Source organism: Puntigrus tetrazona, chromosome 18 (assembly GCF_018831695.1).
Source record: "Puntigrus tetrazona isolate hp1 chromosome 18, ASM1883169v1, whole genome shotgun sequence".
Classification (NCBI taxonomy): Eukaryota; Metazoa; Chordata; class Actinopteri; order Cypriniformes; family Cyprinidae; genus Puntigrus; species Puntigrus tetrazona.
The window spans coordinates 24,919,345-24,946,793 of record NC_056716.1 but is presented as its reverse complement, the minus strand read 5'-3'; the positions used below and the strand labels follow the sequence as shown (position 1 = coordinate 24,946,793).

The 27,449-nt window shown below is 35.8% G+C and overlaps 1 protein-coding gene across 2 annotated transcripts in view; it reads left to right on the top strand.

Annotated features, from left to right (window-relative positions):
- Positions 1-1,859: 1,859 nt before the first annotated feature.
- mgat4c (mgat4 family member C) overlaps positions 1,860-27,449 on the top strand; it is a 92,335-nt gene continuing 66,745 nt past the window's right edge. The window contains exon 1 of one of the 2 annotated variants that reach the window (XM_043263930.1): positions 1,860-2,441. The gene's annotated coding sequence lies outside the window, so the exon portion shown is untranslated. The remainder of the gene's footprint in view (positions 2,442-27,449) is intronic. The other variant, XM_043263929.1, reaches the window with a different exon arrangement.

Sequence of the window (27,449 nt, the reverse complement as noted above, 5' to 3'; positions counted from 1 at the left end):
CTGCTCATAGTTTTCTGGCATTAAAAAAAAATATTCGAATCTGACAGCTTCTCTGCACCTGTGGCCTTATGGGAGAGCAGTGGTTGCACACTTCAGAATCATAACAGATGCTGTGTGTCAGCCAGGTATTGTTTGTCTGTTTCATAAATACTACATATCGTACTCATTTGGTGTTATCTTTTAGCCTATTATATAGGAAGGAAATAATCGTATTTTGAACAAAACTGATCTTTGACCTCTGTATCTTTTAGAGGACAGGCTATTTTTGTCTGATAAGCTCATTAGATTAAACTCATTAGTTCTACGGAGGTTGAATCATGCATTCTTCATGCAGTGAATGACCTTGATATGGCCAGACTGTAGAGACAAGTTTTATGATTAAGGTTCCTCATTCAGAGAGATCTTTGATTCACACTGATGACAATGTGATATCCTGTGGAAATGCGTAGTTCGGGCCAAGAATAAAACTGATCTGTTGATTAGATATTTTGGTGGACGCATTCCAAATGAGGCTGTAAGGGGAAAAATGACAGGACTTTGCAAGGGTGGCCAGTACATTTTGCGATTCACCTGTTGAGACGCAATAATCCCAAGGTGGAGGGTGAGACGGAAAAGACATTGAAAGTCAAACTGTGTAATCAAATTTGAGTTTTCAGCATCTTTATATTACTTCTATTTTGATTTCAGAGCATGACATTGTTTATTACATTACTGAGAAGGTTGTCAAGCACTGAGATCTTATAATGCATCACCACAATGAGGTCATTATGCAAATGAATTGTCACAGCGTACTGAAATATTTTTAAAATGCTATGAATTGACAAAACCCAGATGTACTAAATAAAACCATTTCATTTGTTATCTGTTTATGGCTGTGCATCAGTGAGATTAATGATTAGATGCATAGTAGTCTCATGTAGCCAGACCTCTGACTAGACTGCAAAAGGTCTGGTCCATATTCTGGCCATGAACCACCCACGTAGATGGGAAAAGCGGTTTGTATTGTTCATGCATGTCATTACGAGTGAGGTTATCTAAGATATGCTATACCAAAGAAGTGCGGAAAAACCCATTTAAATAATAGCTTTAACAGCTTCAAACCTTTTTTTTTTCTCCAAAAGGTTTAATGTCACTAACCTTGCAAACTCTGGCAAATGCAATGATCATTTTATTCTGTGCTTGCTGTGTTAAATGAATAGTTCACCAGAAATTAAAATTTGCTGAAAATGTTCTCACCCTCACCCACCATCGCTTGCCCAACAATGGATCATCTACGGTGAATGGGTGCCGACAAAATAAGAGACCCAACAGCAGATAATAACACCACACAATTCCACAAAATGTTGACTGAACCAGTGGAGAAATATGCACAGATTAAAAACTATTTACGTGAAAACAATCTGGAATCGTGTCAGTTATTTGTGAATTGTTGTCATGTTTTTATTAGATATTTTGACTCTAATTCTGACGGCACCCATTCACTGCAAGTGATGCAATGCTACATTTGTTCTGATAAAAAAAACATGGTTAACTACACCTCGGATGAGTACATTTTCATCATTTTTTTTTTTGTTTGGTTGACATATTCCTTTAGCTAAAACCATGTAAAAAAATAATTCACGCTGTCATCACCAGCAGGTGGACTACTGCAACGGACTCCTTTTGAAGCCTTCCCAGAAAGACCTCTAGACATCTGCAGTTCACAAAATATTGCTACCAGCCAGGATTCTGACCTGAAGGAGCCCCCCACCCTCCAAACAAAAAGGCAAAAAATAAAAAAAATAAAATAAATGCATAAAAAAAAAAAAAATGAATTATATAAATATGCATGTGTAAAATACACCATTAATTAAAAGACATCCTGCATATGAGAATGCGTATAGCCTATGCCATTTTATGGTTTTAAAATACTTTGAATCACCGTTGTAGCCTAAGAACCTTTCCCTCACCTTTGTAATTAATCGCAAGCATGCTGTCATGTCACTGGCTGTGCCGATCTAACAGTCTGTTGTTTTCAGCGTTTCGCCACATTGGGTGACTGCTCTAGGCTGCCTCGGGTCGCACCACGATCGAGCATCTCGGCGGCTGCGCTCACATCCTCAGTCGGCATGAGAGGAAGGACACCGCGGCTGCGGAGAACCGACTGCGCCGCGATAATTACGAGCAGATTTCTACCAATGTAGTCAATAGCGCCGGGATCCGGGTTGTTTGTTTAAATTAACACGGGGCAGACAACGTGGCTGGAAAGGGAGTCTGCAAAGACGTCAGACTATCTAGTGAACTGCCTACATAGACAGCTTTTTTGGACATCACACCGCGTTCGTGCGCGCTCCGGGCAGCATTCATTCACTGTCGCTGTCCACACACACATGTACAGTATGTGTGAACGTGCGGAGAAGTTGAAGATGCCACTCTGAATCGTTTGGGCGCTTGGATCGACGGTAAGAGCACGTATTTATTATAGGGGAATTCAAATACTGTTACCAACTTGATCTTGTTGAGGAGCATATAGGGACTCGCACCTGTGCATTCAGCCTGTTCCTATCAAAACAATCTTCCACATCTCCGTCGCTTTGCTCGGCTCTGTGTTGTGTTTAGTGCCCAGAGCCTCAAAGTTGTCAGATGTCTTTTCCTCTGCACGCTGTTGACATCTGGGGTATTTTAAGAGAAATAATAGGTGACTCAACTGGCATAAAGTAAGGACAGATATAACCTACATGTGTCATATTGCCCTTAAGGCACTGAAATCTTGGTATGACTGTAATGGGTGAGATTTAGCCTATTTAGAAAATGTGAACTTTATGAAAGGTTGTGGCTTTGCATCCTGCTGTTTATTTATATTCTTGTTTAAATTCTGTAGAAGTCTTTCTTCTTTTTAGAGCTGAATGTGTTGTCAAAGAAGCGCTTGCTTCGGTCGTGGATGTTTTAGACGATTTCAGACAAACATCTGTCAGGGAAATGATGTGCATGTGGCTTAACAGGGGCTTAACTTTCACGTGGGTTAGTTTAAGATCTGGCTGAATTGGAGTTAAAATGACTGTCTTATTTTGGAAGCTGAATCTTCAAGCAGGTTTAGAAGTGTCCCGCAGCGTGACCAGGGTCAGAAATGATTCATGGCTTGGGAAAAAAATTATAATATTGGGCAAAAGTATTTTTTATATTTAATGATATCCTATTCTCTAGTAATAATTTCAGTCTCGGAGTGACCTGTAGTTGGCACAAAGGTGAAGAATGTAAATTTGATGAAAAATAGTTATATTTCATAAAACAATATTGAAAACAAAAATAAATAAATAATAATCGATGACAATAATCTATTCAACAGTGAAAATATTGTTCTTAATACAATTGCAATTTTCTGATAATGGGTGTGCTATGGCATGATTTCTCAGCTATTATTACATGCAGTGTTCATGAACATATCAATCAAGATTTTACATTGAATATGTGTACTTTTTACAGTTATTTTTTCACACTGCGAGACCATTTAAAATGAGCTAGTAACTGGTTTTAAATAGTGTCCGGTTAGAAAAGAACCTTCTGCTATGAACATGTACATTTTAACTTAATGTTGTATAAAAATAAATATATGGAGCCACTCAATTACAGTCTTGAAAGAGTATGAGCGGTTTTAAAAGATAAACCCAGCTTTCACAATATCTTACATGTAGTTAATGCCCTGTCATAACCTCAGAGCAGCATCTGTAATACTTTGAGCCATTTGGACCAGTAGTTCCTCCCCTAGTGGGGTAAATCATTCATTGCAACAGATACAATCATACTGTGAAGGCTTTCTATATTTGATCAAATTCAAGAGATCTTGTTTCAGGTGTCAGGTATTTTTTTTTTATTAACAGTTCAGTGTTTTTATATTCTGCGTTCAACACTTTTATGCTACAATGCTACGTGATGTATATTTCCCAATTTTTATCTTATAACGAAAAGCTGAAATGTTTATTAAGATGATATGATTAGTTAAAAAACAACAGTGTGATGAATGGATATCATTAAAGGAACAGATGGGGCTTGCGAGACATGTCTTTTACCGTCTCCCTATTCTGTCCTCAGTACTTTTGACCTGTGGGCAGTATTACCGATTCAGACATAAAGCAGCACTCCATGCGCTTTAGATTGGGAACCAGTGTCCATGTTTAATGCATCTCTACCCTCCTAGACTGTTGAATGTGGAGAAGTGTCTCAGAGAGAGAGCGAACATTTCTAATGAGAATAGTATTTTAGATGCAGTAAAGCCCTTTTGTGAGAGGAGAAGTCTAGGAGAGACTGAGATTAAATAAAAGAAGGGTTTACCAAGAGAGCGAATCCCCTCAGTATATTTTACTTAGCTCAGTACAGCTTACTTTTGACTATCAAATCTGCAAAGCCTTTATTAATAGTGTGTAGTGATATTCTGTACACAATTTTTTTGGACAACATTTAGAAGACAAATTAGAGCGGATGAGTAACTGATTTTGAAGGTGTAACTGACAGTTTTTTTTGTCTAATATTTGTAAAACTAGCAATATTGCAGGTTGGAGGAACTTGTAGGTTATTCATGGCACTGTAACAATCAAAGCCCTTCGAGGAAAAATAAACCGTGTATATTTTGTGTTAAACTCAAGACCTCAACAGTGCATGTTGAATTTCAACCTTTAATCATAGTGTATCAGCAAACGTAGCTATCAGGATGCTTCTGTGTTGCCACTGCTGCTTATTTTAGCTAAAAAGAAAAGTTGCAAATTGTGAAAAATCCAGAAATTGTTGTATGATTACCTTATAGCAAAGTTCAACTCTAATTGTACCGTTGGGACTCCTGAGGGAGTTTTAATAAACTGCTTTTCACACAGTAAGGGGGACCCACAGCAGCACTTGGCATTAGTGTTTCTCCAAAGGCTTAAGCTGCAACATCCCGCTTATCAACTCATGAGTGTCTTTTCATGAGCGAGTGAGCCAAGTCAGATATAAGGAGCGTGGGTCGGCATTATTCAACAGACAATTACACGCATTCCGAAAACCAGAATCCCAACATCCAGCCGTGATCCTGCTGAGGTAAAAGGTAATTAGCTGTCCTATTTTAATCCACTATAGATGTGCTCTGACATGAGGATGCCAGGCTTTGACTGTGGCAGAGGATTAAGGTGCCCGTGAATAAGTGTAGCAGGTGGAAAAAGGTGTGTCAGCGTTGTCTCACCCCGCTCTCGTGTGTATCTACAGTCTTCATCACTGTTCTAGCGCTGACCTCTGATTGGGCACTTCAGTGCTAAGAACTTTCACCCTGACCAGCTGTTATCCTGCGAAGAAAGGTGCGGTCACACTGGTTTTAAGCACGTTAAGTTTCTCCGCAAAGATTAATGGCAACAACTGGTGTTTAAAATAAATAAGAACATAAATAATACTAAAAATTCACATATAGCAACAATGTTAGAAGCCATACAATGCCATGCTTCACGACTTCGGTTTTAACTGTAATAATGTAATACTATTTCTAATTAGTATTATTATGAACAATAACAAAAATCAATTTATATGTCAAAATGAGAGAATTTTTTTTCTGCAGCTATAATCAGCAACAGGATTTGATGTTATGCATAACAAATAAAACTGTAAGTGTGCAATTATTGTTATCATAGTTCATTATTAGTGTTGTTATTATTATATATTTTATTAAGTATATCATATATGTGATTAACAACAACAGCAATAATGATGATGAGGATTGATAATAATAATAATAATATTAAATACATTTATATGACTACTACTGTCACGTTCTCTGGACTTTATTGTTTTTGTCGTGTGCCATGTGTTCCGTCTGACCTACTTTAGTTAATTGTCTTAGCGTTTTCACCTGTGTGTAGTTAATTTAGTGATTTACCTGGTGTATTTAAGTCCTGTGATTTCAGTTCTGTTTGTCCGATCTCGTCTTTATGTGCGTGTGATTTTGTCCTATCTGCCTGCGTGCCTGTATTTATATTGTTTATTTCATCTCTGAGTAGATTAAAGCGTTTTATTTTCCCTTTATGCTCGTTGTGTGCTCTCCTGCTAATCACACGCGTGACAACTACTAACAATAATTAAATATTTAAATAATGAATTAATGGTGATTCAAATTATTAATCTGTAATTATTATCATAATTGCTTTTAATATTAATTCTATAACATTTATGATGATTATTATATATTTAAATAACTACCAATACTACAAATAATTTATAGTTTACATAATCGGTTATTTAAAATAGGAAAATAAAGCACTTTTCCCACTTTTCACGTATCTTAAAAATGTTTATTCAATGTATTCAGCCAAGAGGCCAATGTTTTGCATTCACAGTGATTTACACATTTACGTTCTCATGGTCAGGCTTTTTCTCTATATGAGTTCACAGATCAGAGTACTCCAAACTCAGCAAAATACAGTACTTCACATGCATATAAAAGAAAGAGAATATAGCACAAAGTCCAGCATGACCACAACGTCACCCTTACAGATTCAGACCACAAATGCTGGTTATTATTCAATGACGCCTGTCTTAAACCTTAGTGTGAACTGTTTTCTGCTTAAGAGTGTGATTTAACAAGGTTAAGGTGGTGCTTGGGTGCATTGAGTTCAGTTGAAAGACTACTGATGTGATGCATGTGCAGGCGCTAATTGTGTCTGTCTTCCACTCTGTGAAAGGTGAAATTACTCTCAGGACAGGTGAATTTAATTTTCCTCGCATGGGGAGGAAGAAGCAGGGTTTTGGCTCGGTGGTTTTGATGAATGCAGGCTGAGAGAGGGCGAGGAACAGGCAGAGTCACTGTATAGTCATAAGAGGAGGAAAGTGGGAGGAATCTAGGCCATCTGTTAGAGTTAGCAAGTGATATTTTGTGGGCAACAATGACGTCGTTCAACCTCACAAACAGGCTTTGTTGTGAAACTTGATGCCAAAGCCTGATTTGTTCGTGTCAGAGAGGTGCTTTGGCTTTCTCTCTGCTTTATATATTTAAGACAAAGCTCATGTTTTGCACATTTTTTTTCTCCAAAAAATTCAAACATAAAATCAAAAGCTTTATATGCTTACTTTATAATGTATGACATATGGATAACTGTTGCTTTTGAATAAATAAATCCTCATTTTAATAGAAATGGGACCTCTGGGAGTATGGGGACGTTTGCACCAGCCATGCATATAAGATAGCATAGTTGTAGCTGCATCATTAAACCCAGATCAGTAATGCTGGGAGATAGACCGATTGGAAAGTGATTGATTTCAGTCATTTATACAGTATTTGCTCGTGTTAGCATTTACACATGTTAACATTTGATAAGACAATGCTGTGAATGAATAACTGAATAATCCGAACAGTGCACTTTTCCCTCTAAATTAAAACAAATAGACATCAGTTTCTCCAGTGTTTGTTTACTGCCGGTTTCATTTTAGATAATTTATAATCTTAGCTATTGAATATTTATTATTTAAATATTTAACAGCATCAATATTTAAACAGGTTTTTCAACACTACTGCATTTGAAGGTTATTGCTTATTGGCTAAATAAAGGTAAACACCAAATTATGCATCTACATGTTACTGTTTTTATAGAGCTTATGATGTAATAAACAGGTCTTGGTGTAGGAACAAGACAAATTAAGTTGCAAATTAACTAGCTGCTGCCAAAGCAGTTTGGTATAGCGATGTTGTCTTTACAAGTGTTCATTTCTTTAATTGTTTTGTTATAGTCTGAAAAATCTGCTCTTTGTTGTTATGTTATACATTGTTATTGCTTCTTGAGCATGGGTAATAATTAAAACCTTGATTATTTTGTTAATCATAGTTATCTTGTTTCCAGAGTTGAATGCAAACACAAGGGGCGATTATTAAGTGATGGTAATGTTTATTTTATTAGCGTAAGAGAATTAATCGTTTTGCACATTAAGGGCTCTTGATTAGATAAAATGAGATTATATGAGTTAGATTAGAAGTCAGATACGCTCAGCTGTAAAGTAAGACAATGGAGAGGTGAGGTGGGTGGTGGAAATTTCACTTGATTTTCGAAAAAAGCATGCTCACTGATAATACATGATAATATTTTATGCAAGGCTCAGTATTACAGATATATAGCAGGAAAAACGTTTGTTTAAAATGCAGGTTTTATTTTTCGTTAGCAATTTCATATGGGGTTTGTAGTATGTGCTGCAGAGGAAAAAGACTGCCAGTTGTTTTGGTCAAGCGCTGTGGTGTCATACTTTAGGTGACTCATTGAATCTGACTCATCAGTGTGACTTATTTTGTGCTGCTCATTTGAGTGACAAGACATGGCGTCCCTCTGTTATTGGCTCGTTTGCTACAGCATAATAATATCAAATCAACAGTCGCTGGTTGGCTGGTTTTATGCATGCAATAGTTTGGTGGCATTGATACACTGTTGGAATTTTCACTTTACACTTTTCACCTTAGTATTTTCACAATACTTTTTTCATTTCTTGAATAGTTCAACCAAAAATGAAAATCGACATGCCTTCAAGCTATTGAAGATTTAGATTCATTTATTGGAAAAGATTGCACACTTGCTCACCAAGGGATCTTCTACAGAGAATGGGTCCACTGTAAACAATGCACTGCTAACAATGCTTTTCTAGCTTTTTTGTCTTGTTTCCAGCCAAAATATTCTTAAACAAAGAAGAATTTTCTAGACAAGTACATTTTTGTCTTGTTTTCAAAAAAGGAAAAAGAAAAAAAGTGAATTTATTGATTACTGGCAGATTATTTAGCTTGTTTCAAGTAAAAAAAAAACTTCTCTGAAAACAAGACTTTTTAATTGTCTAGAAAATCATTCTTGATTTAAGAATTTTACATGTTTTGGCTGGAAACAAGACATTTTTTGCAGGTTGCCATCAAAATTGGGGATAAAATACCATTTCATAATCCATAATAATGCTTTCTCTACTGAAAAACCCCCTGTTCTCCTTTCACATTTAAATCCACTGAAATGCTTGTTTACAACTATTTTCACTTGTAAATGGTGCTTGGAATGAGATGACTTTTTTCACTGGAGAAAATATTTTACCCTTGAGCAACGGTTTGAAGTCAAAAGCGTCTTCATGATAAATGAGTTTATTACTAAGACACAGCTTTTCAATTCACAGTATGTTAATTGACAGACTATCATATGGATTACTTGTACATTAGATATTTGTGATGTTTTCATCAAATGTGTGAACTCTCGTTCTGACGGCACCCATTCGCTGCAGAGGCTACAGTAAATCAATTCTAAATTTCTCCAAATTTGTTCTGATGAAGAAACAAATTCATCTACAATACATCTCAGATGTCTCGAGGGAGAAAAGTGGGACGTGTTTATTATATATCGTGTTTTCATCTCAAAAATGTGCAAAAGGTATAATAAACACTTTGTGTCACTCGTATATACCGCTATATCTACTTTTATGTTATTCCTGTTTCAAGATGATTTTGCTTTCAGTGCAGTCTGTGTCATGTGAAAGGCTTTTATTTGCATGATCAGGAAAAAAATGTATTCAGACTACAAAAGGTAGCCCATTACAGAGCACATTAATTCCATGCATTACTCTTTCCAGCCTTCAGGGGTTTGGGGTATTGGCACTCACATGAAAGGAAGAGATGAGCATGCTCAGAAGAGCTCTCTCATTTCCAGCTCTCCTGCATCCTAACATGTGTGCCTTTAGCTAACAGTCAGCAGAAGAGACAGAACATATCCTCAAGATATCCTTTCTACTTCAGTAATGCTTCTTATCTTGTCAGTGCTAAATCAGTAGCCATATTATTATGTAGGCTAATGTAATGACAAATGCTAGTATCTCATTTGTCGCACAGAGACTTTTCATTACTATTTCACTGCTGTTTCATTACCTTCACAAAAACAAGTTGACGCACTCGGATTTGGAGCAGAGAGATGTTCCGAGCGATGGGGACAGTGAAGATTGTAATGACTGGTAATAGGCAGCCTGTCAGTTCGGAGCCGTCTTCTCAACTCAAAGGAAGCACGGAAAAGTTCTCCATGAAATATGCATCAATCGAAGTGAAAGAAAGAACAAAGGCAAAACTGTGTGTTTGTTGTGGTGGGTGGGATATTGGAAACGGTTATTTATTGAAGAGCCAACTCTCTGGCAACAGCTGTTTAGATCGCAACGCTTCAGAAATAAACTCATAATCATCCGCACTGGTGGAAAGACAGATGAGAGGCAGGATGCATGTTACCTGAAATGGCGGAGATCCATGTGTCGCCTTCAAGGCAGATTTTTATTTTTATTAAAAATTTTTTTATTTTTAGATTTTTTACTTAATTTGTTAAATGCACATTTACAAAATGTATAGTTTACACTACTGTTCAAAAGTTTGGGGTAAGTTTATTTTTCGCAAGAAATTAATTTTGCTGTTATTCAGAAATTATGCATTAAATTGCAAAAAAAATAAACATGATTGTAAGAAATGTTTTTTGAGCATGATAGAATGATTCCTGAAAATTCAGCTTTACTGTTAGAGGAATACATTTTGAATATGATTTACACTTTAGCTGGAAAAACATCTGATGCTTCTTGGACACGTGAAGAAACTGGGGTCACTGGGTGTTTAGGGTCTCTATAATCACACACACAATTTTTTATTTACATATAGTAAATACCATATAGTATAGTGAAAGTATACAAATATGTATTGTATAAAAAATATTATCATATAAAATATTGTATAGAAATATATATATGTTGACAAAATAAAAAGGTCGAGGTCAGCAATTTGGTATGTGTCCCACCAAGAGTGTATTTATTTTTTATTTGATTTATTTAATTGACTGATTGTTGTTTGCATGCCTAACTATCTTTAGTTTAGTTTATTAGTTTATCGGCAGAAAACTTTCAGTGCAGATATACTCAAACAAGTGCAAGTGAACTTCACACACATACCTGCTTAATGCAGTTTATTAGTCTCGTTTTTGCGAATCTTTAATATTTCTTGTTCAAATTGGCCCTTCATCTCAAAAAGGTTGCTGACCCCTGTTCTAGACACACATTTGCCGGTGCTTAAATGAATCCTGTGAATTATTGATACCAATTAAGCGCTGGTGTTCAGAGCCCCATCAGGGTTAATTATAAAATCCACAGGGGCCAGATGAGCACTGTATCTTTAAGACTGCATGATGTGCTATAGGAGGAAAGTCAGTGAAGAGCTGGGTTTACACACATGTCAGAAAGACAGAAAGAGTGCATATTAGAGAGAAAGACGGGGGAGAGAGACCGAGAGAAGAGTGTCTGCTCGCTTCAGCAGGCCATTGCCATTATGATGAATGTTTGCTGCACTTTTTTGTGAGCCAATTATCTGCTCCTGTGTGAGTCATGGAGATCATTTAGGCAGGTGGGGAGCTCCACACACACACTTACACACACTCATACAGGAGAGGAAATAGACTGTATGCATTCATGTTCCTGCATTCTGACCATTTTTCACATATTACCCTCACTCCTTTACTCCATCAGTCTTTTTGATACACAAACCACAGCTCTTGGAAACACTTGTCTCTCTTGTTCTCTGTGATGGGAGGAATGTTATGGTTTGCTGTGTGTTCTCGCTTAGTACAGACTCTTTTCTCTTTCTCTACTGTTTGATTAAAGGAACAGTTCAACCAAAAGTAAAATTGCTATCCGCATGTTATCCATTCAGACCTGTATTCTGTTTTCTGTTGGAAAAAAAAGGATATTTTGAAGAGTCTTCAATCAGTTGTTTTCCATGTAACACAAATGTGGCCCAAGCGGGTAAAAAAACCTGAAGGTACCATAAATTACCATAACATACAATAACAATATGCATATTCAATAACATATTCTGATTCTTCAAAAGATTTTCACAAAATAACTGAAGGTTTGGCCATTTCTAGTCCCTTACTTACTTGCGTATGTATATGTTTATTGTTTTTAAAATAAATTAATTGTAGTCATTTTTAATAAAAGTAACTGGAACAAATCATTTGACAAGAATGCATACATTTATGTTACTCAATTAGCTGACACTTTTATCCAAATAACTTCAAAAAACATCAAAAGCAGTTTTTCAAAATGCAAAAATAGTAATATGCAGTGCCAGGTGCATTATCAAAGAAACAGAAGGTGTGTGTGTGTGTGTGCTGGTTTTTGTGGTTTATGTGGGACACAAATTTGTTTAATGACATGGGTGTGATAGAGGTATTGCATTTTGAAGCTGGTTTATAAAAACAGTGCCAATGTCCCCATAATTGAAAAGGCTTAAGAATGTACTAAATGTTTTTTTTTTATGAAAATCTTAAAATGCATAAAGTTTCCTGTAAAAGGTTTAGGTGTATGGTAAACCACATATACCAACTTGTGTGTGTTTGAGTAAGTGTATTATTTTAAAGGATACATTGAATACTCTGAAAGTGTATGTGCCAAATCAGAAATTATATTATATTTTCTGTTTTCATTCAAAAGTTTAGTGATGTCATGTTTAGTACTGTATACATAGTATAGTAGTGTAACACCTAGAATTGTACTCATTTTGATAGTTATCTTTGGAAAATATGAGCTTTACTTACTGTTTAGGTACTTTTTTCGCTTAAGGTTGGCCGTGTTTTAGGTGTGTGGTGGTCTGATGCTGGATCAGGGTGTAGCTGATGGCTGTTATCGGAAATCTGGAGAGATTGATGACACCCAGGGCAAAGCGCTGTCTGCAGGGCAGGCCACCGCTATAAATCAGTGAGAAGTGGGTTACGCCAGGTCAGCTTTTCTCCACCTGCCACAATTTTCACACATCTCTATTTTACACAGTCTGTTAACATACAGTAAGTGTATGGCTGAACAATAATGCTAAAACATATACAGCATGTACCTTATTTTGCAATGCAGAAGCTTTATTCTGCGAATATGTGAGACTTTTGATTCATTACACAATTCTTTATGTTAATAACTAGAGGAATAACAAAGTGCAGTAAACCGTAAAACCATTTGCACTACAAACTAGTGTTTATGATTATGAATTAAAGTCATATGATAGGAAATACTAGTTTGCGGTATATCAGGCAGAATAATGAGCAGAATAATGAGAGCAATAACAAAGAAGCAAATGACACCAGAAGCCTTTAAGTTACAAATGGCACACTTTTACATAAAAATAAGCTGGATATGTATATTTTATTTCAACCTTATTTCCAAATGAATGCATTAAAAAAAAATCTGTAAAAAACGCTGTAAAAAATGGCATCTATTTGTTGAAATGGACAGTTTAAACTGACTCATGAAAATTTATTTGGTTTAAACCAAACCAAAAATACAAAAAAAACCCATCAAAATATTAACAATGTTTAATATAACTAGGAAAAGTAAATAATAATAATGCCTACAAAAAATATTGACACCACTACATATCAGCAATTTTTTAAATGGGTTTTCTAAATCATTCTTTTGGCAATAGATTTTTTTAAAGCTCATATATTCTTGAATGTCACTATACATTAAGTATAGGTTGCCGTTTTTCCTTCGTACAAACACATTTTGTAGAAGGGAGTGCAGGGAGTCTTGTTTTCTCTTAATTGGACAGCAGACAGCATGTCTTTGCTAGTTATGTGAGGAATAGTGCTGATCCCTGGGGTTTGTGAGGTCCAGTGTAGGCGATAGTTTGCTTTCTCGAGTGCTGTTAGGCGATGCTGGGCTTCAAATTCATTATATATTAAAGGCACAGGAATCCTCTGCTGGTCTATTTTGCTAACATGCTCTTTAGTAGTTGTCCTGATGGTTGTCCCGGGAATCCTAAATTTGTACAAAACCTCATCTCTTAAAATATGCAGTGCGACAATGTACTGTGCCACTCTTTGCTAATGTGCATTATAATTATACTAACTCTGTCTGTTATTGGACTTTATAGATTTGGAAATCTTCATACTTACTGTATCTGCAGCTTTCAGGGAAATGACTGAACTACAATTTCATGCACCATTGACCATCCATCACGTCTAATTTTAATGGACACACTTTTCTACATGCTCCTGTGCAAATGGCTTTTCGACGTTAAGCGCTAACTAATGTCTATTTTCCAGACTGTGTACATCTGCTGTGAAATGTAACTGTTGTGTGGGTGGGTGGGTGCAGGGTATGGGGGTCTAAGGCATCTCATAGACAGGTTGATATTTGTCTTTCTGTATAACGGAAAACAGCACAGAGAGTGAAGAGAGCAATGACCTTTCAGAGTCAAATGCTAATTTATCTGCGGTATAAAAAGCTTGTACGGTTGCTGAATGCTGAACATGTAAATGTTAGTGGTTCCCACTGACTGGGGCTGTTTACATGTGGATTAGGTACAGTTCAGTGGCCACTAAGCGCATATTTGCCTCAGCCTCTGGTGTTATTTTTCATTTATTGGTGGCTACAGAATATAAATTGCACATAAACTCCTTGGGTCAGGATATATGCTTTCTGAAAATGCCTTTTTATTCACCCATTTCCATATAGCCTTTATAAACCGTTTCTATACACTGTGGTGGTCTATTTTTACTTGCATCCTGCTTTATATCCTATTAGTGCAGTATTCACATCTATCTATCTATCTATCTATCTATCTATCTATCTATCTATCTATCTATCTATCTATCTATCTATCTATCTATCTATCTATCTATCTATCTATCTTCACAATAACATGTTCGTTAAAGTGCATGTACATTAAAGTGCCTATCCATTTATCCATATCCAAGTTGTTTAAATTTATTTTAATTGTAAGTACTTTTTTACATTTATATTTGAATTCTGAATCCTATTTGCCTTAATTCAAATTTAATAATGCATTTACTATATTTACATTTTTTTACTGTTTTATTACATTTTGATTAGTGCTGGGCAACGATTAATCATGATTGTTTGTATTGTGCTGTTTTATATTTATTATGTATATATAAAGAAACAAACATACAGTTATATATTTTGAAAATAGTTACATGTATATATTTAAATTAATGTAATTTATTTTATATAGAATTATATTTCTTAAATATGCATGTGTGAATTTATATGCTGCATAGATACACACACACACATTATGTATGCAAAACTTTTATTTTGGATGTGATTAATCACAATTAATCATTGCCCAGCACTAATTTTGATTTTGAATTTAGTGAATTTGTTAGCATTTCTGAACATTTTTTTTACAGTTGCGTTTTTACTTCTGTTTTTAAAACGAAACAAGTGCAATAATAATTGTGTAATAATTTTAATTTTCTGTATGGATAAAGGCTAGATCGCCATGGAGCGCTGATTGAAATCAAAGCGCAACATTATTATATTGAAACTCATCATTGCATGAATTTAATTATTGTATGAACAGCCATTCTACAGCTCTATTTTATGCATGAATAAGACTCGGTTTCTTTGAAACAAGTCTTGTATTTGTTAGCTGATTCTTTTGGGGCAAGTACATAGCACTGTAACTCCCAGATGGATAACCCCAGTTCACCCTGTCTACACAAGTTATCGCAAAGGTGTGTGTATGTGAGGACATTTTGCAAGTGTCTGCTGAATTGCACTTGAGGGTTCAAAGTGGTAGGAAATGAAAAATTGCGGGTTTTAAATTTTTTTGCGTTCACCAAGCTTGCAGATCAATAGACCTGTATTTTTATCAGGTTGCGCAATGCATTTGCTGGTATGTAATATATCAGCTGAAACAACCAGCCGATTTCATTCTCAGCAAACACAGTCTTCATGTGAGGAATATTACTGATATTGATCCCACTTTCTTGGCCATTTGCAAAATACAATTTTTATCTATAGATCTGTTTGGTGTCTTGGTAGAAGCACCTAATAGGTAAAAATCTTTCTTTCTTCGTATATTTGTATTCTGTTTATTCTTAATCTTACACTACAGTAAGGATCACAAACCTCGAAACGTTTCTTTCGCTCTACTGTCTGGAGTATGAGGCTACAGAATTAATGGGCGGGGAATGGGAGGGCCTAGGTGGACCAGAGAGATTAGCTGTAAAATTGACACTGACAAATCTCATACATTATAGCTTCATGGGAGGCAGCCATCGCCACAGGAAGTGTTGGAGGAATTGAGGGGAAAAGCGAATCACTCTATAAAAGGTCTAAAGTGTCCTTTATTAACAGTCGGTTTTGTGGTGACACCTCGCCACTCCAAATATTTTGTTCCACAATGACAGAAGTTCACGTTTTCCTTTCAACTCATTTTCAACTCACTGAGTCACATTCCTGGCAAATAGTGTTACGGTTTTACAGGTACACATCTTTATGAAAACAAGGAAGCATTATTCATATGAGTCACGGTTGCTAAATAAAGCAAATGGGCGAAAGTGTTTTGTTTCTCCATGGATTTGGCTTCTATTTTTCTCCTGTTTGTGCTTATTATTTTAAACCAGCCTGTTTGGGATTTCAAATCTTCTTATTGCGTTCTCTAAATTGGTCTTTGGTGTTTGATGTTTGCAGAGGGTGTTTTAAAGCTCAAATTATTCAATTATTGAAATTAATGGAGAAAATAGGGTAGATTACTCAACTGCAGAGCAATAGCCTTATGTGACTGAACTCATTTCAGCATTCAGTGTTTTGTTTAAACTTGAATGCTTTCAAGCCCATGAAATTCCTAAAAGCTGCAAGCTATTAAGTAATTCTTTAGTAGAAAGCTAATAAAAACAGCAGAAATTAGCAGTGGAACCTTGGACCAATTATTCGTAAGGTCACATCTGGTCTTATAAGTGTACTCACTTGTGGCACTATGTGGCATTTTAAGTCACCTACACCTATATTGTTTGTGTGTGTGCCCTGGGAGCATAATGGAGTATGAAATGAAATGTTTGAAATGAAAATCTTAAACATAAAAAGTTAGTTTTTTCTGTCATTTCCAGAATCATGTGTTGCATATAAATAGCATCGTATACAGTATGTTCACTAAAACACTTCAGTATGAATTAAAATGAAAAGCAGAAATTAATGATTTTGAGTGACGTGTTAAATCTGAGTTTTGGCTAATTTCATTTTATTGACACTTTGACATGACTCACTAAATGAATGAGACCCTATAAAACACGTTCATACATATGTTGAAAAGACGGGTCATGATACCTTGTTTTTTTACAAGTAATGAGTGCATTAAAATCATCACAGTATTCATCATGCTTTTATATTGGCAGAAAATCTTTGCGAAGAAATCATGAATATTCAATATATCACCCAGCCTTACTTTGGTAGTCAGCCCTATTGACCTGCATAGTATGTTGTTGGCTTACGTTGATACTCCAGTAAGAACCTGTCTGTAATGAATGGAGATATATTCTGCATTTCTTTAATTTCTGAAGTCATAGCCACAGGGCATTACCTCGCAGGTTTAAAAAAAAAAATGCTTATAATTATCCGCTTATTGATTTGAGCCCTGTTGCTGAAGCTTTGATAGATCCAAGCACATAGACTATATGAAACTTAATTGATACAGCACATAATTATTGCCATTTCATGAGCAGGAGATGGATTAGATGCAGCAGGATCTTGAATTTACCCAATGAAATAAACTCTGTTAATGGTTGCCGCTCTGATCTCCGTGTGTGTGTTTTTCATGCCTAGGGCTCCTTATGCTCAGCTGATGAGAAAAAGACGTATGATTGTCCCATCTGATGAGAATTTTACATAATTGCAGTTCAAATGTGTTCCTGCCCAACCCCCATATTCATCTACATTGCTAATTTGATTGAAAGCTTGTGTTTTCTTATGATGCACCCAATTACAGAGTGTGGGTTCACCATTACTCGTTAGCTTGTGTATCTTCCTGTTTAGTGTGGTCTAGTAAATGATGGTTCGTTCCTGTTCTGAAGTCTTTGTGATAATGATGGATAACACCCTTTTCCATGGACCATTAATAGGATAACGCTCTTGATGGTTCATCAACAACATGTGCCGTTAAATATTCTTGACAAATGTAATGTTCTTAAAATATAACTCATTATCACTCCTGGCATCTCCAGTTTCTCAGCTCAGTTTCGCACCCTTCGGAGGTTCGTGAAGTAAGATCTTTGCCATGTTAACTATTTAGTGTTGCATTGCACTCTGTTAGAGTTGGGAATTTATTCTGTATTACATTTAGCCTTTTTAATGGGTGAATTGATCTTGTTGTTTTGTGTATTGAGCATTCACATTTTGTAGAATAAGTTTAAATTTTTTAGTATGTCAGTGGATAAGAAAAATAAACAATATGTTTACCTTTATATGTAGCTGTTTTGTTGAGAGTAGTTCCCGTCAATCAAATATTCCATCTCTATTGTAGATAGACGTTTGATGTTTTTTTTAATACCAACTTGATTTTAACTTTATGTCCGATTAGTCTTCAAACATGAATTAAATATGTCTGTGTATAACATCTATAATACACTGTAAAAGATTGGGGTCTGATTTTTTTTTTAAAGAAACTAATGCTTCTTTAAATAAGGATGCATTAATATAAACAGCACAACTGTATTTGACATCGATAAAAATAAATGTTTTTTGAGTTTTTGAGCTGTAAACCAGTGTATTTGAATGATTTTTGAAGGACTATGTGTCACTGAAAACTAAAGTAATGGACATTTTTCATATAAAAATACAATCTTCCAGATCCCAAACTTTAAAACACTATAAGCTTGATTTAAAGATGAGTTGTCAGGCATGAAGTGATGTCCTTCCATTATTTCAAAACTATATACTTAAACAATTAATGACTGCATGTGCTCTGAGTGATTCCTATAAAACTCCTCTGTCTGAAAAAGCGGACAGAGTGAAGCTGCCATTAAGTATTGATGAGACAGATGATGAAAAATGAAGGATATATTAAAGTCGATGTTAATGGGATTAGGGTCAACACTAGAATTCCCACACGCTCCAGGCACTAATGTAGAGATATTCCAAATATTCCACTGGCATAAGGTCTTAACATGCTGAACGCTTACTGTATCTTTTGCACCTGGCCATATTTATCTTTACAATAAAACAGAGAAACTGTGTGTGTGTGTGTGTGTGTGTGTCAGCAGGCAGTAGCTCTGTGAAAAGCCGGTGTGAATGTGAAGTCTGGCAGGCTGAATGAGGTCTGATATGAGGAGCCCCAGTTTGGAATCTTGCTAAAAGTCTGGCACTGGATTAAATAACTATGGGTCAGAGAGATAGAGTTGATTTGGAAGCTTCATAGCTTTGCTGTAACATCCAATATAAAAACAGCCCTGAATTTTAACTCTACCGTTTATTACTTTCTCTTGTTCAGTACAGTTATAGTAGTAACTGTACTTGAGGCCTCTAGTGATATGCTTCAGTTTAGCAGTTTTCTAACTGAGCATCTGTTTGATCATTATTGCAAATTGCTTGATCCGTGTAGTAATTTGAACCGAAAAAGCCAATGACAGCAGCACTTGAGCTGACATAAACTCCACAAGTTAAACCAAATGGTCCATGTTATCCAGCATTATTTTGGAAGGTTACTAAAGACATGTACTTCAGTGGAACGAGAAAATTACTTCTGCACTTCTTTTTTTACAAAGACAAATTCACACGGCCAATGTCAAAAACTTACCTATTTGACCAGTGACCCACAAGCAGTACAGACTCTTAAACAAATACCCATTTTACCTCATAAGGTTTTAGATTATTTACATTATTTTCAGGTTTAAAGGGGATTTTAATCCCTGGATTTTAATAAGGTCTCTATTGCATGTGTGTGTGCTCGCATAGTAAGAAAGAAATGAATACTTCAATGAATGACACATTAAATTAATTAAAAATGACATTAAAGACATTTACGACACTGCAGACTAGAGTAATGGCTGCTGAAAATTGAGCTTTTCAATCATAGGAAATTATATTAAAATAAACCCCAGTTTTTAAATATTCCACCTTTTACTGTTTCGAATAACTTGATGAATGCAGCCTTGGTGAGCATAACAGTCTTCAAAAACATCTTGTACTTGTTGTTAATGTATTGTTTTGTTACAATGTATTACAAGAACGTCCCCTACATGTCAGTCTGTTTGTCTTCAGCCTTTTATAAATTGAATTTGCACTTTTCAAATTGACAGTATTAGTATTAGAAGCTCTTAAGTAAATGAGTGTTGGAGAAAAATTAGGTGGCATGTACGTAGGGAAAAGAAGAGAGTCCCTAGAGGATCTTAAAAGAATGGCTGTTAAATGATGGCCTCTTTTAAGACAAACGGCTGCTCAGTCATCCAGGACAGCGACCCTCAGGGGAATAAAGAAATGTGATGCATATTACAGCCGCATGGGAATGCAGCGTCCACACTGGCGCTGCCTGGTTTAACACTTCGCCCAGCTCTGGAGACCTCTGTTGATGGATATACCCTCAGCCTGGAGAATATACACACACTCTAAAACACCAGGAGGGCTTATGCATGGCTCTCGGTCTTGGTGTGCACGAGACAGTCTGCTCAATCGCAGTGGCACCAGCAGTTCCTGACTGGTGACATGAAAACATTGTCCCCAGGCTATGCCGGAGACGGAATACATTAACGGGGTCTGTTATTTCCACGGTAATATGGCAGATATCACAAACCTTCTGTAGCTCTCGCTGCATAAATTATTGTCGCGATACTTTTTGTTGTCAGTCAGTTTTCTTGACAGAACAACCTCTTTTTCTTTGTCTTCATGACAGTGTGGCTCTTCTCTGTGCTGTTGGTATAATTTGTCAACCCACCAGGGCCTCCTGTAAATCATTTGTGGTGTTTATCAGCTCACTTTCTGAAAGGGCTTATTGAGTGCTCACACAAGCACCTCGACGGTGTGATTGTTAATTACACACAGGGGTGCATTCAAATGCGTTTCACAGCAAGGACAGGAATTGCTGGGACATGTAAATTCCTTCAATGAATTGGTATCGATTTTAAATATTTATTTTAATAAAGAAAAAAACTACATATGAAGTGATGTCCCATTTAAAGGGATAGTTCATCCAAAAATGAAAATTTTGTCATCATTTACCCACCCTCATGTAGTTTTAAACCTGTATGAGTTTCTTTCTAATGTTAAAAAAAGTCAATTAAAAAGCTGATGTTCCTCATTGACTTCCATAGTATTTCTTTTCCACTGAAACAAATAGTAGCACTGTTAGATGCACCTCCATCTAAAACTTTTCTGCAATAAAATGTCTAAGGAACAATGTGTAGAAATTTTTATAGCATTTTAAGAAAACTTAATAGAAGATTTGTTCAGAAAACTGAATGGATACTCAATATTATTGAAAGACATTTCTTCAGAAGATTGTTTCATAACTTTCAGAGAAACTTTTCAGAATCTTAAGCAGATTTCATGATTGACTCTTTTAGCTGGAGTGATGGGAAGCACAGAGGCGCATTTGTTTTAATATATTTATTAATATATAATATTTTATATTATATATTAATTAATATATTTATTTATTTATTATGCACAAAGCTAAATACCAAGGTCGCATGCCATTTAAATTGCCTTGTAAATTCCAATTCAACTAGAAAATCAAGATTTGTCAAATAAATAAATAAAATGAATGTTGACTCAAGAAATTCTTGTCTTGAAGGTTTTGTTTGGAAAGTCTTAATAGTTTTGAGAAGTCCAGAGAAGTCTCAATGCTTGAAAGTTTTAGAACTAATGGACAGACTAAATAATAAATATAGATGACTTGACTGTGCTAAACATCCGAACTTTGACCCCTCGGTTTTCATTTCATAAACAAAGTGGGTGTTTTTAGAAGACTTAAATAAATAATAATAAAATATAAACAAATCAGAGCGGGGGTTGAAAATTTAAACTCACAGTAATATAAAATGATAATATATTTTTGGTATAGAAAATATGTTTTAACATTACAAGTGGACCCTTAGTATAAAAAGTTTCAATCAAATCAAGAAATCCAATTATCATATGTCATAAGAGAATGTACTTGAGACTTTTTATAAACTTATGATACAGGTTATAATCAGGGCTTGACCCCACAGCAGAGCTAAAACACAGTTTCCCTTCCTTCTGTCTCACCTCCTCCTCCACCCCCTAAAACCAGTGGCATCCAAACAGTGGGCAGTCAGGAGATCAGCTCCTTAACACACGCTCTAACTGTAACCTCATCCACAAACTGTTATTGGCACATAACTGAGTTTCCATACAGCTCTCCCACACATAACTCGAGTCATTTTTCAGTTTAGTCATCACATTGCTCCCTCTCTGCACTTCTCACATAAGTTACTTAAAATGTGTATGTGTATATTAACACTCTAGGACATACTTTAAAAACTGCAGATTTTAAACTGTGTTCTTATGATACCATCAGCCAATCAATGGCATTGTCATTTACCTGCAGCTCCAGAGGGATTACATGGCATTTATGGCTCAGGTAATTATTAAATAATTAATTAATTAATTTAATAAAATTATTATTTTTATTGCTTTAATACTAATAATAGTAAATAAAAATATTTTTACTTTATTGTAAGTAATAATAACAAACGAAAATGAACTAGTAACAATAAGAAAATGAGCTAGTTGGGTGGATATTTTTCTACTAATCCTGATCCTAATAATACTAATAATACATTTATTTTATAATATAATAATGGTATAATACAATATTGGTATAATAATGTATTATTCATAATAATATTTATATTTGTTATTATTCTTCTTATTGTTACTATTAATATTTAATAATGGTATAATATTTTATTATTCATGATAATATTAAAATTATTTATGATGATGATGATGATTATTATTATTTAAAATGGTATAAACTTTATTATTCATAATAATAACATATTTATTTACTGTAAATATAAAAAAATTATTAGTCATACCTTTATTCTTAATATTTTGAAATATATATATTGTTTTTATAGTAATATATTATTATTCAAGAATATTAAAATTAAATAATTTTAATCATTCATATTTTGAAAACATCTTTTGATGCTACTTGGACACGTCTTTAATGATAATGATTTTGATAATAATTTATAATAATTATAATAACAATTATTATTATTATTATTATTATTATTATTATTATTATTATTATTATTATTATTGCTATTATGTATTATGGTTGCAATGGGGCGTAAAATATCCAGAAAACATTCCAAAAATCCCTGGAATATTCCAAAAAATCTTGAAAAGTTTACAAAATTCCAAAAAATTTTCAACCTTATTGCAACCCAATATGTATTAATTTGAACATTTTCAGAGCTTGTCTTATCCTGCCTGCTTATGTGTCCCAAGTTCTCATACAAATCAACAATGACCAGTATCTGTCTCTGTCCCGATCCCATTGGTCCCGTTGGTGTCACTGCATGGCTCATTGGCCGCTCCGTGCACAGATGCACATGTAACACAACCTCCCCTGCACCTCTTTATATCTGACTGTGGGGTGATTGAAACAGAAGCGGGGCTGTGTCAGGGCCCCAGTCACCATGTAATTGAATTCTTCCGTGTTTCTGGGAGCTGACCAAAGTGGTAGAAAGAAGGTAAATAGACAAAGCTCCGGTCCTCCGTACACACAACAAATCGAGACTCGCGGCTGTTTGTGGAAAGCTAAGCAAAGATTGTGAGAAGGCACTTGTCTGGACAGACATAGAAAGAGTTTTTTTTTTTGGTGAAAGTTCCGTGGAGATTACAACATTTCCTTTTTCAAATGTAATTCAGAGCGTAAAGGGTTTGTGTTCGCATACGCAGAAGCGCAGACAAACAGAAGTCAGGGTTGAGCAGAAGTCTGACAGTCTGCTTCAGACAGCACGCTGTAGGAATGCGTTTCGACTTCTTCCCACCCACCACGTCTCTACATGTTCAATTTGGTGACCGTTGCTTAGTGACAGTGTGCCGCTGGCCCCCTGCTATGTGGTTTTTGTGTCTTCACCGAGGTGAGTCTACAGATCTCCAGACACAAGATAGGGAGCTGAAAAAGTAGCCGTCTGTAATTTATCTAAGGTTATTTTGTGATTCAGATATACTGCTCTGGAAGCAGTCGAGCGTTAAATTGCTTTCCTCTGGGAGCAGGTCGCATTGAGGGGTCGACAAAGCAGAGAGATTTCTCTCTCTATCACTTCTCCTTTCACTATGGCCCTTTCTCTAGTCCTCGTCCTCCCTGTCTCTCTCTCTCTACACACATTTAGGAGCGAGAGAATTTTTCTTTGAGAACTCGTCGCAATGGTAGATATGCTGTAATTAGGACGGGTAATTGCAGGCGCAGTACGGCGGGTCGCGCGGGACACGGTGAGTTCTCAAAGGTCATAATAAAAGGGGGGAGTGGGTCATCACGGCGAGATGGGAACCACTCTCGCTTCTCAAAATGAGACTCGTGGAGGAGTAATGGTGTGTGAGCCCGATGAGAGAAAATGACATAAATACAGATAGCTACCTGCATTCAGAAAACACACGCTAGCACGCTGTCTGTCTAGTAAGAGGTAATAGGAATGTAAAAGTGATTGAGCAGTAGTCCAAGTGAATGAGTGCGAGTTTCCACTGCCTGCATAAGAACAGCCTGTCAGTAAAATATATAGTGTCACTGCTGATTGGATGGAATAAGCTGAATGAATAAAGAAATCAGATTCTATCGTTTTAACAGCTACTTTGAAATTGTAGCTTGTCAAGCTAAAAGCTAAAGCCTTAATGAATAAGTGAACGATACAGTCAAGCTAAAGTAGAAGCGAAACCAAAACTATGATATAATGTATAATTAAATCAGCCGTGCTTTTCAGCCTGGTTTTTGAATGATCTTTTTAATCTACAGTCAACCCAAAAATTATTCAGACATCAGATATATATTTTTTTATATTTCTTTACTAGTGGGTGCATAGCAATTCATTCATTCATGTAAGTGAGATATAGCAAAGTAAAGCGAACTGTGATGTATTATAGCAATATATATATATATATATATATATATATATATATATATATATATATATATATATATATATATATATATATATAGTGGATACAGTGGACTAAAGGTAAAATTTGTGAAAAATTTGAATTTGAAGAATTTGAAGAAAAAATAAAAACTGAATACCTATAAAACGAATAGTTAGTAACATCACTATGTTTTAGTTATTTTCTTCCCAACAGTGTTTTTTTTCATTACTTCATTTACTTTCATGTTGAGCGGTCTGATTGCTTTGGGAGCCCCATATTAATATGTAGGGATCAATAGACAAGTATAAACCTAATTGAATACAAGATCAGAGAATATACTAATATTACAGCGATGATCAGCAACACGTGTCTCTGTATCAAATTCAGTCTCAGTAATAGTTGCTAAATTAAATCTTCATCATTCGTGCAGAGACCGCTGAAACCACCAACACTGAAAAATGAGAGAAAATGAAGAAAAGAAAGGGCTTCAGAAGAAGAAATTGTCAGCTATACTTGTCTTAGGCCTGCAGAGGCTGACTGAAGTTGGTGCCTCTGGGGTTTTTAGGCTAAGCTGCTCCCCCTTTCCCCTACATAGCCTGTAGTGTTTTCATAGTGCTGTAGTGTAGCATGTGTTCTTCCCCTAAGAGCTCTCCAAACTCTCCAAGAAAAGCAGAGCTGAGTCCGGAGAACTGTAAATATCGAGCTTACTAGGCGATCCTACTGATTCACCATCAGAATGCATGCGGCTGGAATAACAGCAAAAAAGTTGCAGAAGGGAAAACAAGGTCTCTGCCGGCTCAAAGTCTGAAACAATCCAGCGAATTGAGAGGCGGATAAAAAAAACTTGCTTGGTGTAATTTAAGACTTTACTTCGGCCGTGAGAGTGATTGACTATATTTTCAGGCCGCGAATGTAATGGAAAGTTTAATTGTCTTGGCATTAGGGTTAAAGCCAAGCCATTAGAGTGTATCATATGTCAGCTTGTAAAGGAGCCAGTGTTCATTCTGGAGTGACCTTCAGCTGGGCCGAACGATGGCAGGCAGATAAAAGATTGATTCACACTGGTGATGGGAACAACATCATGTACATCTGTGTAAACACCAGCATTCAGTGCTCAAAAAATACTGACTCTAGTCAGCAAATGAAGTGAAGTAGTCATTCACTGTTTTATGCACTTTAGAACATATAAAGATGAGATGTATAGAAAATGCATTTGAATACATTCATTTAGAACTAAATGTGAATCAATACGAAAGACAAACTACAAAGCTTGATTTCATTTTGATGGCTTAATCTTTATTTCCCAATGGGTTTGTTCGTTATATCCAGAACATTTCTTCTTGTATTGGGTAACATTAGGGCTAAAGGTGGAACATCCATGTATTGACTTTGTGGTAAATTAAGATGAATCCAAAGACAGAAAGTACCTTTTCTCTGAGTAAGAGGAACATCCCGTTCCTTAATGGTTTCCCGATCCTATTGATATGCAAACAACATGGCTTTTTCAACTGCCCTAGTAAAGAGCGCATATTTTTCTTCCTCGAGGTTCAAATACCTAACCGTACGTGTTCAATGGTATGGCGGTGAGCAGGCATTTTCTATTCATTCTCTATGGGAAGCTTAGCAGTAGAGGATTGTGGAAGTGGAGCAGACGGTGAGAGCTTCAAAAATTTCATCTTTAACGTGACATGTATAAAACAGTAAAATTTTATACATATATTACAAGGAGTACACAGTGTATGTTACAAGTAGTCATACACTACAGTAATTCTCTTCTCATTTTTCCTCATGTATCATTTAAACTGTACAGTAATTATTAATTTAGAGGTTAGCTGAAGATTATTTGTTCTGTTGTGCTTTTTATCGGGTAACCATAATGCGAAAACGTTCTGTTTTGCCCAACGCTTATTACAATAGATCAGCTTTCACGCTGTGAATGGACACTTAATGGATTAGGGACTGGAAAAAGGCCCTGGGCTTCTCCCTTTCCCAGCATGACCAGTCTGAATCGGGTTCATTTGAGAAAACGCAAGACATTTTTATGTATCTCCTCCATTTTAATGAGTGGTCCCTTAAGAAACAGATGGCACATTAGTGGAGACAAACTCTCGCTGATATTGGTGGATTTCAAACAAACAACACCACGTGGCTCTCTCTGTTGATTATATATAGTCCACATTGTTTCATGAGCAACACTGGAATTTCCCCCTTTTTTATTAAATGGACACAGCATTTTGTGGCCCCCGAGGAGGAATGGAATATGAATGCGAAGAGGAGAATTTACAGCCAGCTCTGACTCTTTGGTTTGTAGTGCCAGCAGTAAAGATGCTGACTGGTTTGCTTTGAGCCCCAATTTATGTTAACCCTCAAAGGTGCATCCAAAATGTGCACTTGCATGGTTTCTTTCAGACAAACTTACTGTGTTTGCAAAAGTGCACATTTTTATGTCAACGGTTTAAATGCATACTCAACATTTTGACATTATCAGAGTTAAATGTGTTATATCATACTTTTTTGTTTGAATGCCACCCTTAATTTGGCATTTTGCAACACGGAAGTAAGCTATTGTCTTTAAATGCATGAGA